At 41.0% G+C, this 11,885-nt stretch overlaps 1 long non-coding RNA gene across 1 annotated transcript; it reads left to right on the forward strand.

Moving 5' to 3' along the window:
• The first annotated feature begins 169 nt into the window (after positions 1-169).
• LOC125308752 lies at positions 170-9,425 on the forward strand. The gene is made up of 3 exons (XR_007195960.1): positions 170-307; positions 8,739-8,891; positions 9,359-9,425. It is a non-coding gene; the product is annotated as an uncharacterized LOC125308752 (long non-coding RNA).
• The last annotated feature ends 2,460 nt before the right edge of the window (positions 9,426-11,885 follow it).

The following is an 11,885-nucleotide window of genomic DNA, read 5'->3' on the forward strand; positions in this document are numbered from 1 at the left end:
AAAGTAGCAGGTAGTGGTAAAATAGATTGTGAACAATCATGGTTATAACATGCATTATGAAGGGTTGTGATAACAACAGAAGCATTATAGTGATGTCATGTTTCGTAGAATTCCGCTTTGCTGCAAACAGCGGAAAGCAGGGCTAGCTGCTTTGAACATTGATCTTACAACAGCAGTGGAGTTGGCGTGTTTGCTCTCAACATTTCTCACTGGAGGATTACACCACATCAGTCTTCGCCTAAAAGATTCGGCCACACCAGTGATTTTCAAATCATCTACGGAGCAAAGTGGATCGTCATCCAACGCTGTAAGTAAGCTATCATTTTGCATGGTATGTGGCTTGCCTGGAAGGGACAGTACAGTGGGCATCGCTTTCAAATGGTCACTTCAGTCGTGCATTACGAGGCGTGAAGCTTTAGTACCACTTTTAGCCACTGTGCGTCGCTCTGCCACTGTACATCGCTCTGCCTGCCGCCCCTTCTGAAAAAGCTCGATTTACCTCGATTTAGGCTACTTGGGTATGGCTTAAGGACTACACTACGGTGGTAGCGGAAATCGAAATTTGCTGTCTACATTATTGTCAGTGTTGGGTTAACGCAACTACGCAAATCAAAACAGTGGTGTGATAATTGAGCCAGTAGAGAAATAACTGTTCAGAATTAATCTGTAACCTTGGGTAGGCTTCTGCGACATTTTTAACAGGCTACGCTATAGAGGCTTAGACAACTATGACCCACGTTTTGGTTTCGTAAATTAATTAGCCCTACTTCTTGACTGCAATGTAGTCAATTGACTGCTTGACATGTCATTTTTATTTTTCTGTACAATAAACAAATACATCTGCTTTATGCCGTAGAATTACATTCATATTTGGAACTGACATAGTCCAATGCATCGTTACACTACGTTAGTGTTTCCTAAAACCATAGTAGCAACGAATGTTTGCAACCACTATTGTAAAGTTGGGTAGTTACAACTACACCTCTCGACCTGTGGTAGAATGCTAGTAGAAGCATAGTTCCAGGGATCTTCATGTCAAAGACGTCACTGACCCCAGTTATTTGTTTGCAAATTAATAATTCTAAATATATTTAGGTTTCTAATTGATATTTACACGTCTAACCACCATACATCCATATTTTAAAATGCCCAAGGCAGAAAATACATCAATTAAAAGTCAATTTGCAGCCATGTGCACGTAAGTAAAAGTCACACACCTGCAGATAATAATAAGGTAATGCGACTTTCTGACGAAGTCAGCTGAGAATATGTAGCCTTTGATTTTCATGGGGGTCCTTGTTAGTTTACGCAAACCAAGCCAAGAAGGCGGATTCTGATTTTGATAATATGATCTGCACAAAAGATAAACTTAGGTAAACAACGATGTCAATATTAATATAAATCTTAACCCAGATTCGAACTCTTGGACAGGGGACTGGTAACTGCTGTGCAACGGCGGCTGTCATCTGCCGGCCTTAACGCAATGCGCCACAGAAGTATGTGCAGGTGCCCGTTCACGTGCTACTAAACGTCATTAACCACCTTAGTCCAGACTACTGAAGTTTGGAAACTATCATGGTCCAAACTTACAGTACTATGTAAGTACGACAGTTTTGGGAAACATTTCGTAACTTACATGTTGGTTAGTTGAACGATGCATCCTGTTAGTAAAAAGCTAACCTCCGTAGTTGTACGGGAAACGCACCCCAGATCAGCTTGTAGGCCATTAGCAATCTGTTTATTTTATTTTATGAAGCCTACACAGTAGATCACATGCCACATTCTCACTTTCAATAGACAGATGCAATAGCCATTGGTCAAGTATTGAGTATAAAGCAATTAAGATAGTACCCTATACAAAAAGTACTTCATACTATCATAAAAATTTGTTAAAACGAACAGCATTTTGCAACTTGACAAAACACTGGATTAAATATCGTAGGCACAGGAGAAAAGTTGTACATCCATTGGCCCGTGGGGAGATCACATGCCAGTTGCCTCTCCCTTCAGTGCTATGACTCGTTCGGCTGTGAGCTTGTTTCGCTAAAAAAAAACTATTGCAGATATCAATGCGTCTTTGTTCATGGGTTTGGCCTCACAGCAGAGGCTTAGACAACTATGACCCACGTTTTGGTTTCGTAATTTGACCCTACTTATTGACTGCAATGTAGTCAATTGACTGCTTGCTTACGCACTTGGCCAGCCTATAGAACGGGCACATTTTGGAGAGAATTGAGAATGTACGCACGCAAGAATCTGTAGGCTATTTGTGGCTGGTTACCAGCAAACAATGTTTAATGCATTAACTCAAGACGTCAAACATTTTCTAAACAATACAAACAGAAAGGATGCAGCAGGCAGCAAATGTAGAAGAGTCATTTCCAGTGGAAGAACAAAATGCTGAATGAAGCCCAAAGATATGAAGGCATATCTGGCAAGTTGTTATTTTTTGAAGACGTAAATGGTTGGGCTATAGGCCTAGTTTGCAAGAAGGAGACATAAAGCGTGAGCATGCCACACTATCCACAGCTGTGGTAGCGGGGGTTAGAGGGGGCCGGATATTTCTCCCCCTGGAAATCTTAAAATTCTGGCTGCTAAACATACCATTTCAATGCAGTTTGGAAGGGACAGAAATACCTTAACAGAGCAAGCAGCAACCCTCATCTATCAGGACTAAGATAAAGTATCTATTTTGTAAGTTACAGTTTTTCTCAGTCGCTTTGGTGCTTTTCTTAGATCAGAATGAAAATTCTAATAACTATTAGTTCAACCTCCACAACATTTAGTCATTTGTGCACATCATAGTAGCAATTTCTCCTTCCTCTGAACAAATTGCAAATGCTTTTGAACATACTGTATATCAGTTGCTTTGTCATGTCAGTCAAAATGAACTATACTTATGGATGCTTAATAGTCGTTTCCAATAAAACTAATAGTCTTCATTTCATTGCTTGAGTCATTACATACAAAATTGGTGAACTAGTTATCAAATTCTGTCATGCTGTAAAATTGCAAAGAGCATATACAGTAAAACTGTGAAACGTACATATTCAGTGTCTTGTACTCACTTACTCCCCTAACTACAGCAATTTGTAACTTTACTGTAGTTTTTAAATGGCTGTACAAGTACTGTATAGTGATGTTTTGAGCATTTTCAGGTAGTGTCACCGAGTTCTGACCTTTTTTTGCATGGGAAACACTGAGAGCATAAACTGTCTTAATGAAAACATGACAAAGCCATTTGACTATCTTGTTCATAAACGATGGTGTCAAGACTTCTCATTTTGATGACACTGGCAGTTTCATTGACATAAATACTTGCTTTTGAGGAATGGACTATCCATTTTGAGCAAGTGACGTGCTTTTGCAGGTTATCCACTAGGTTTTGCAGTTTGCACTAATTGTTGTGAGAAAAGCACCAAAGCGACTGAGAAAAACTGTAATGTAAAACACATAGGTTGGTGAAAGAACTGTAAGCTCAAATTCAGCTCATTAAAGTGTAAGCTAATTAAAGCATGTTTAGACACACATTTACACTTAGGCGTACTACACATGATTTTAAAAACCGTACCATTGCAGTTGTTATGATTTGATTGATATGTGACCTAAGAACAATCTTACATTAAAAAAGCTGCTGAGGTCTGACTTTGTGGTGCTCAGAAATTAAATTAGTTTAATGTTAATTCATGTGATGAAGGACTTTTGGAACGAAGTTTGACAGGTTTCAGTGCTGAGTAAGGTTAACACTAAATATTTGAATATTTTACTACTAGTAATAAATTTTTCATTACCATTATGGCAAGCAATAGGCTAGGCCTACCTCATTTGTACCTGCAAATCATGAGCAAGTGACCTGATAACCTAAGTTATGAGCACATGAGAGAGACTATTATACTTTCTTGCCCTCTACATCACGGTCATAGCGATCCTATTTATATAAAACAACTTTAGGCCTCCTTTTAAAAGGGTATCCCTTTTTACTACATGGATTAGCTGCCACATACGTGAAGAGAACAAGTGGAGATTGAGAAACATCCAACGCAATGCCTTGGTAGGCCTAATGTTATTAGGTTGGATTTTGTAGTTACTGCAAATTTAACACCCTCGTTTCTATGAAACTGGAAACAATTGAACCAGGAGACTTTGCCAAATATTTGTAATATGTGTAAGAGTAGCCTAGGCTACGTTACACTGACACCATGTAGGCTAACAATAACGTAATGCTCTGAATTCGCGGCCAACATCAAATCCATAGTTCTAACTATTTGATCGCCAAGTCAAAATTCCCTGGTCAACCACAAATAATTCCACTACTTTTTATTGCTTAGCTAGACTACTTACCACTTCAACACCATTGACTGTATCTGTTTAAACTGTAACTGTAACAGTTCAACTGTTCAAACTGTAGCGTTAACTGTAACAGTTCAACACAAGCAAAACATTGCGAGCTCAATGCGCGTGTGAGTTGTTACGGGAACATACACAGACACCAATTTTAGGAAAAGGGCTAATGTTGACCGGTCTTCAGCTATTTTGGTACGGTTTATTACACATCCAGAAGAATGCATTTGAGTCGTTATAGGCTCTGGCTTATTATGGAGCATAATAGGAACAAAGTTATGATCAAAAAAATGATCAGGGAGGAAAAATCCCTGAGGGCACGTGCCCCCTTTATTTCAATGGGCATGACGCCACTGGAGTTAGGAGTCCTCTAGACTTCTTTTCAGCTGTCTCAGAGGTGGAAAGTTGCGTTCGTTGGGGGCAGGGCCGGATTAACAATTCATAGACCCTTGGGAACAAATGTCTGATGCCCCCCTGCCCCCCAGCCAACGTGAATCGGGCGGTCAGTTAATAGGCCTATCGTGAAGATTTGTATTGCCATTTAAGGCACGAGCGCATCCAGTGGCGGTTTTAGGTACGGGCGAACCGGGCGGTCGCCCGGGGCGGCATCTTGTAGGGGGCGGCACGAGCGCTTAAAAAAAAAAAAAAAGAATAATAATAATAAACGTCGCAAAACGATTTTCTATTATCCATCACTTGTGTGAGGAATTAGGGAATTGGCGCCCCTGTTGCTCAGAAGGTAGGCCTACTGCACTGCACTGTGCAGAGGAAGGGGCGAAGGGAGGGGTTTGCGGGGGACAGTTCACCTCTGGGTCTCCTTAATGAAACGGGAAAGGGGGGATGAATGGGGATCCACTGTATAGTAGCCTACAACAGTCTATTAGTGGGCTAAAATCAGTCATACCTTGACTTTCTTCCAAACAACGCACATCTCATAATGTTATGAATGCAGACCTATGACCTATGGTCTTGACTGTGGTCGCGAGTGGATCATGGGAATTTGTGGATTGTTGTCGACTGTCGAGTGCCAAACACGATGGACAGATGATTGTAAGTTATATTTGCCACTTTTATGTATATAGGCCTATTGTGTATTTATTTAAGTTCTAATACGGTTTTGTGCAGAATTGCCTCATTGTCATTTGGCAACGCTGTAAGCAGTATTTTGCCATCTCATTGTTTGCCATCTGCTTGTTTGTGCAGAATTGCCTGTTGTTGCTTTAAAAATGACATTTAAAATGTCTCAATTAAAAAATGACTGTTTGAAAAAAAAAGAAGATTTTTTTTGTTGTTGTTGGGGGATCTCGCCCGGGGAGTAATTGAGTCTAGAACCGCCACTGAGCGCATCTGTGAGGCCAAGCCTCACCAAGTAGCCCGTTTGTTTACAACTAACATTACATTTAATTAAACTGCTTATAGGCTATGCCGAAATAGTTTCAACATTTTGAATATCAGTCTCGGGTGAATTAGGAAATGCCTTATGGCTGAAAGCTGCTTGGGATCCCCCCCTGTCAAGCAATAACCATACAAAAAGTTAAAAACAGATGACATGATACGCGTCACTGACATAATGCGCAAATAATATAGCCTAGATATTTCAATATATTCGAATACATGTGTTTATTTTAGAGTGGATATTCGAACGTCATTTTTGAGCAATTTTGACAGCCCTAGTCCACTGTAGGCTACGCCAATCGTCTATTAACACCTTCCACCTAACCCCGGGGAGTGGGGGTCTCTATAATGTGTGTGAAATAGCACCATTGAGTAGCCTATGCGAAATAGCCTTAAAATCGTTCCGGTGTTGTGTGCCTTCTGGTTTCTCCACCTACTTCCTTGCGCGTGCATGCGCTGTAGCAGTTGTCAGACATTCACAAACAAGTTGTTTTAGGCGGTTTGAAGTCGCTTTTCTTACGCCATGAACGCTCGGCCACGTTACAGCCACTCGGACAAAAGACATGTAAAAAATATTTGAAAACTAGCATTAAACTGGATTCGATCCCGCAAAAGCAACACACGCGGGACTCTCTCCATCCTGATTCCCTACTCTTTGAGCCAACTAATATGTTACGCGAATCAATTAACTATTGTAGGCTACCATTAATTAATAACGTAGGCAACACCCAGGTAACATGTTGTCCAGGCTATCTGAAACAAGGGGTTGCCTCTCATCTACAACAACTGGTTACCTTGGGCTGCTACAGTCGTCAGTGCACTGTGCACAGTAGGCCTATGCTACTCTTTGTGGTTGATCAACTAAAAATATAAGATGTATTTGGTGATGACGTTATTGTAGGCCTAGTAGACCTAAATTCTGAGAAATTAAATGGTACGAGAAACGATCTACATAGCGCACCAGACCGCGATGTCTTCAAGGGTTGAATGAAGGGAGTTTGCAAAAATTAGTGTATTTTTCAAGTCAATAAATATTCTTAATTTTCGAATGTCTTTGTCAGGGAACATCTTTTAAAAACCATAGGCCAGTGTTTAGCTGTGTCACAAAACAATAAGCTTTGTCAGACTACTTTTAAAATGATATTCAGGGCTATATACATTTTAAACATTCGGGGCTGAAGACCCGACAAAGCCTTACGTTAATTCTTCAGGTGGGAAGTGTCAGCAATTTTCATACGAGAGACGCTCTCATTGGTGGTTAGTATATGAAGTAGGGAATTGACAGCAACATATCCAATCACATTATGAGAGATGCTGAATTTAACATAAACTGCGATGTTTGATTTTAAATTAATGTAAATTTAGCTGGGACTGTAAGCTGGCACACGTGGGTGCTCGATGTTTTCAGTGGGTGCCCGAGAGACGGAGCACCCACGGTATCGGCGCCTATGACAAGCGTATCTCGCGGTTGCATCCATTACAAACAAACATGCAATGTGAACGTCTGGGATTGGGAAGAGCACTAAATGCTCTTCTGAATAAGCACGAAGTCAAGCCTTTAAATGAAAAACACTCTTCAATAATAAACGAAAGAAATAAACGCTAATGAAGTAAACTTGTGACCATCAAAAATAGTTTATCGTCTGTAACTCCGTGATAACAGGACGTAACAGGAAGACATTTGGCTGAGCAACGGAGGTTAATATGCTCTATATTTTGTCCAAATGATGTCTGTCTATCATCGTTGCACTCGGAGAAAACCAGAATGTTTAATTTGTCCTGCGTTTCTTCTACGGCTGCAAACGGGATTCACTCGCTGTTAACCAAATATTTCTTTATTAGGGCAGGGCAGGCATATTTCTGGCTATTAAATTATTTCTAAACCAGTCTGCTAAAGTCTGTAGTGAAGTCTGTGTAGGGTTTTCCTGCTCCATTTCTTTTTACGAGACACCCTGCTCACTTGACCTCTGCCGGTTGTTGCAGCGTCGTTGCAGCCGTCACTGGAAAAATACAAATTAAAGTTGCGTGATGCCGCGTGATCCCGCGCGCAGACCGCGAGGGAAGCTGGCCAAGTTGAAGCACTGCCCACTGTATCTGGCGTTACCCAACTTGAGGGGAGTTCTATAGGATTACAATGTAAAAATAGTGGACTGCAATAGTGCTAAAAAGAAAAGACTACAAATCAAGCAGAGAGTAAAAAAGGAACAGGACATTCCTTCCATAGATGAAGTCAGAGTAAAATCACTTGAAAACATCAAACCCAAAAGGCAAAAAAAACTCACCAACATTTTAATATCTTTTGATAATACATTTTAATTAGGAGTATATTTCGATCCACCATGAAAGACTATGCTTATCACACACAATATATCAGGTACACCAAATCATCTGAGCACAAATGTGCATTTAAACACGATCTTCCCCAACTTTCATCACTGCAGTGGCTTTCTACTTGATGTCACCTTACACAGACTTATGCTCTGAGTTGAATTCAATTCATTACAAAATTGTTATACAGAATCAGGGTTTCCGTTGTCCGGAAAAAAAATGAAATGTCCGACAAAATTAAATCTCTCCGGTCAAATTGTCCGATTTGAATTGGCTAATAATCCCGTCCCCTAACGCAATCTGAATTCGAGAATAAGCCTTAATAAGCCTAAAAGTAAGCTATACTGGCTAGATCTTGTTAGGCATGTTTAAGTTGGGCTAATGAACATGTTGCATTCTATACAGCCTGATTATGTCATTCTTTAAGCTACATAGCCTGTCTCCAGTTTTCCTAAATTTGACTAATTAAGAAGGGATAATAGGATATTTGACCGGCATATCATCAAAATGTCCGGAAAACGAAACCTCTAAATGACCGGCACCATTTTTTTCTAGCGGAAACTCTGTACAGAATAGATATATTGATCACTCAGTTGAATTATGATTTCAAAATGGTTACACAAGATGGATATAGGGATCACTTAGTCAAAAGCTTTTTCTGTTTTATTTTTTAGGACAACTTGAGGTGTTCCATAATGCACTTTTGAAGTACTGTCCAAAGCGACTTCACTTTCAATTCCCATCAATGCAGGCACGCACTATGCTAGCCATTATGGATCTCAACGAGAATCACAGCACAAAGCGGCAGCAGGCTTTCACAGCAGCTGGTGAGTACTAAAGAAATTCAAATTATGTAGACATTATGTCTTCCCTGCAGATTTCGAAGTTTCATTCATGGATGAATTTGATCTTCACATATCTGAGTCTAAGTAGTGTTGATGTGACTGATTTTTTTTGTTTTAGCATATAAATATCACGACCACTTGGCTCGGAGTGAGCACGACACGAAGGGGAGACCACACCAAAGTATATTTTAAACGAAAGTATATTTATTAACTGATATATTTACAAAGTCAGTATGTGTAAGGAAAAGCAAAACGTCGTGTAGATCAGCATGTGTATGTGTAGTACAAAAGTAAAGGATCAGCTCTGCAGCCAGCCCTGCCAAGAGTATGCTCGTTAGTGCAGTGTCAGAGCCAGAGAGGGAACCAACTGGAGAACACTGATTTTATGCAGCCTCCAATTAGGCCATCAATTAGCCACCTCAATAGAACCTCCACGGCTCCTCCTACAGGCCAAGACAGGAACAGACAAGATCAAGCCACACACAATATCAGGGAGAAAGAGGAAGACCAAGCAGGTAGAGCTGGGGCGTCACATAAACAACAGCCACAGTTCTAACAGATCTGTAATAACAACAGATGTCCCAATCATAACCATACTATACTTCCAACACCTTCATTCATACTAGTTTTGTTTCAGGCCTTCCAAGACACAGTGTTTTCTTTCAAAAGCAATCAAAACAGTGGATTGCTAGACCAACCTATGTGGAGACGACTCAAAAATTCAGGGATGACCTCATTGACAGAGTGATCCAAAGAAGACTCGACCCCATCATCAGATTAAAAAATGCATCATCCCGTACCCAGATACCTCGCATTGCATTAATACCAAAGCTGAACAAAGAGGAGGTCATACAATCACACACCTCAAGATTCAAAGGTCCATCAAAGCCTTTCTAACAGCTGTCTGTTAGAACCTGTATCCTTCACAAATCACAAGAAGGAACCTTGTGCCATACTTGTGCCTGTTATATTGTCCTAAGAGGGCTATATGTTTGTTCTGCATTGTGACTTTCGCTTGCGCCTTTTTTTTCTGCAGTTTAGCATGTCACGTTTTGGTTTTTCAGTGGATGGACATTCACAGTCTACATTTTACATTTTATGTTGTTGAAAACAAGACAGCCCTAATATACCCATGCATCTGTGCCTTGGTTTCATTGCCCTCTACCCTTCATGATATGAGGGCAATCTTTTTGTTTTTATGTTATGGAAATAAATTACATATTTTCTCAAATGAGGTCACAAATTCAACAAGTTACATGTTCTCCAGGTAAAGCTCCAAGCAGATTTAAAAGATCCTTGATGTTCTATGACTGATAATAATTGAAGCCATGTAGGTTCAAAGATTTATTTATATACTGTACATCAAAGATACAGAGATGCCATAGCCTATCGATTCAGAGAGCAGGGTAATGTACAGACTGACTAATGATGTGCAATGTCATACAAAAGGGGAAAATGAAAATAAAGTGATGGTGAGACAGTAATGCTAGTAATAATATGGAAAAATACAAACAGGTAGCCTACTGACATAAGGTGCAGTGTGTGTCCCACAGATAGTGGAAAATGTAAGCAGATGTCCAGCACATCATCCATATACAGTAGGCCTATGTCCACTGCCTCATTTACTTATTGGAATCCAATATAAACACCTGATTCAGAAGGATATTTTCATCTTATGGCAACAACAACACATGATGGTAGTGGTTTCCGATGCTCTTTGCCCAAAATGTCACCCTGTAGGGCCCATTCAAGCACGATCCGGTAGGACACAGAGTTTGACTGAGAAGACAGGAGAAGATAGGCTAAGTATAATGCACATAAACAGTAGCATGTTACGTTAGATAGGCATATTTGAATGGTTTCAGCAGGCACTTACTCAGGGGATAGTTGCCATCCAATCAATGTGGGTCGTTTCTTCCAATTAACTTTGTCACGTCGGAAAAAAAAGTCAACGACGGCCGGGTGAATCATTGCTGCTAACGCATCGCTTTCTGTGGCACAGCCAGGGTCTTCTATGACCCCCGCTACCGATGGCAACAATATAGACCCCATTCTGGACAGCACAGGCTCTCCAATTCTGTCGGCATCTGTTGGCAACAGCCACACCTGCACCACCAGCAGTTGCTGATTCGCCTCATATATTTCCTGCCTTTCACGATAATAAAAGCTAGTTCCTCCTCTGTGTATTCGGGTTCAAACAAATATGGTTCTGGCCTGCTAGCCAGTCGTTATCGTCTATTAAGTCAGCCATTGCAAATAATAGATAGATGATAGATAGATAGATACTTTATTGATCCCCAGGGGAAATTCAAGGTAATTTCTTAGTGCTTCCTAGCACAGGTTGAAGTCAACGTCAAGTTGGTTCTATTTACGGAAGTGAGTGTGTGTGTGAGGAGAGAGGGAGGGTGAGGGGTCGATCAAGCATGGATAGGATCTACATTTAGGTGCAGTGGCGTAATAGTAGGTCTAGGTGCAGCAAGTGCAGTCGCACCAGGGCCTGTGACCTCCCGGGGGCCATCGTTACCCCCGCCCTGCCTCCTTTTTTTTTAGAACTTCACCATTAAGAATCAAACTATCAAATAAAATCGGCTAAATCAAATTACCATCTTTCTTTGTCGTCATACTGTTTCGCCAGAGTATCTTTCTTTCTACTGAGATGCAGCAAGGATTTCTGGGTAGGCTAACGGCTCCCACACACCGCTGTGTTCCGTCAACGCATTCCAGTGGGTGTTCCCGACGGTAGCTATGCAAATGATTTGAAGTAAAACCGTAATGTGATTGGTTGGTGCCGTCCGTAGATTGACTTGATTGGCCGGTGCCGTCTGTCGGTGCAGCAACAGCTGAACTCCTCAACGCGAGCAGCGGGAGAAACGCGACGCGACGGACCCACAATTCAGTTCGGCAACGGATCACGTGAGCCCATTTAAAGTGAATGGGATGCGTCTCCAGCAACGCGATGCACGCAGCTGTGTGTGG

Source organism: Alosa alosa, chromosome 15, assembly GCF_017589495.1.
Source record: "Alosa alosa isolate M-15738 ecotype Scorff River chromosome 15, AALO_Geno_1.1, whole genome shotgun sequence".
NCBI lineage: Eukaryota > Metazoa > Chordata > Actinopteri > Clupeiformes > Clupeidae > Alosa > Alosa alosa.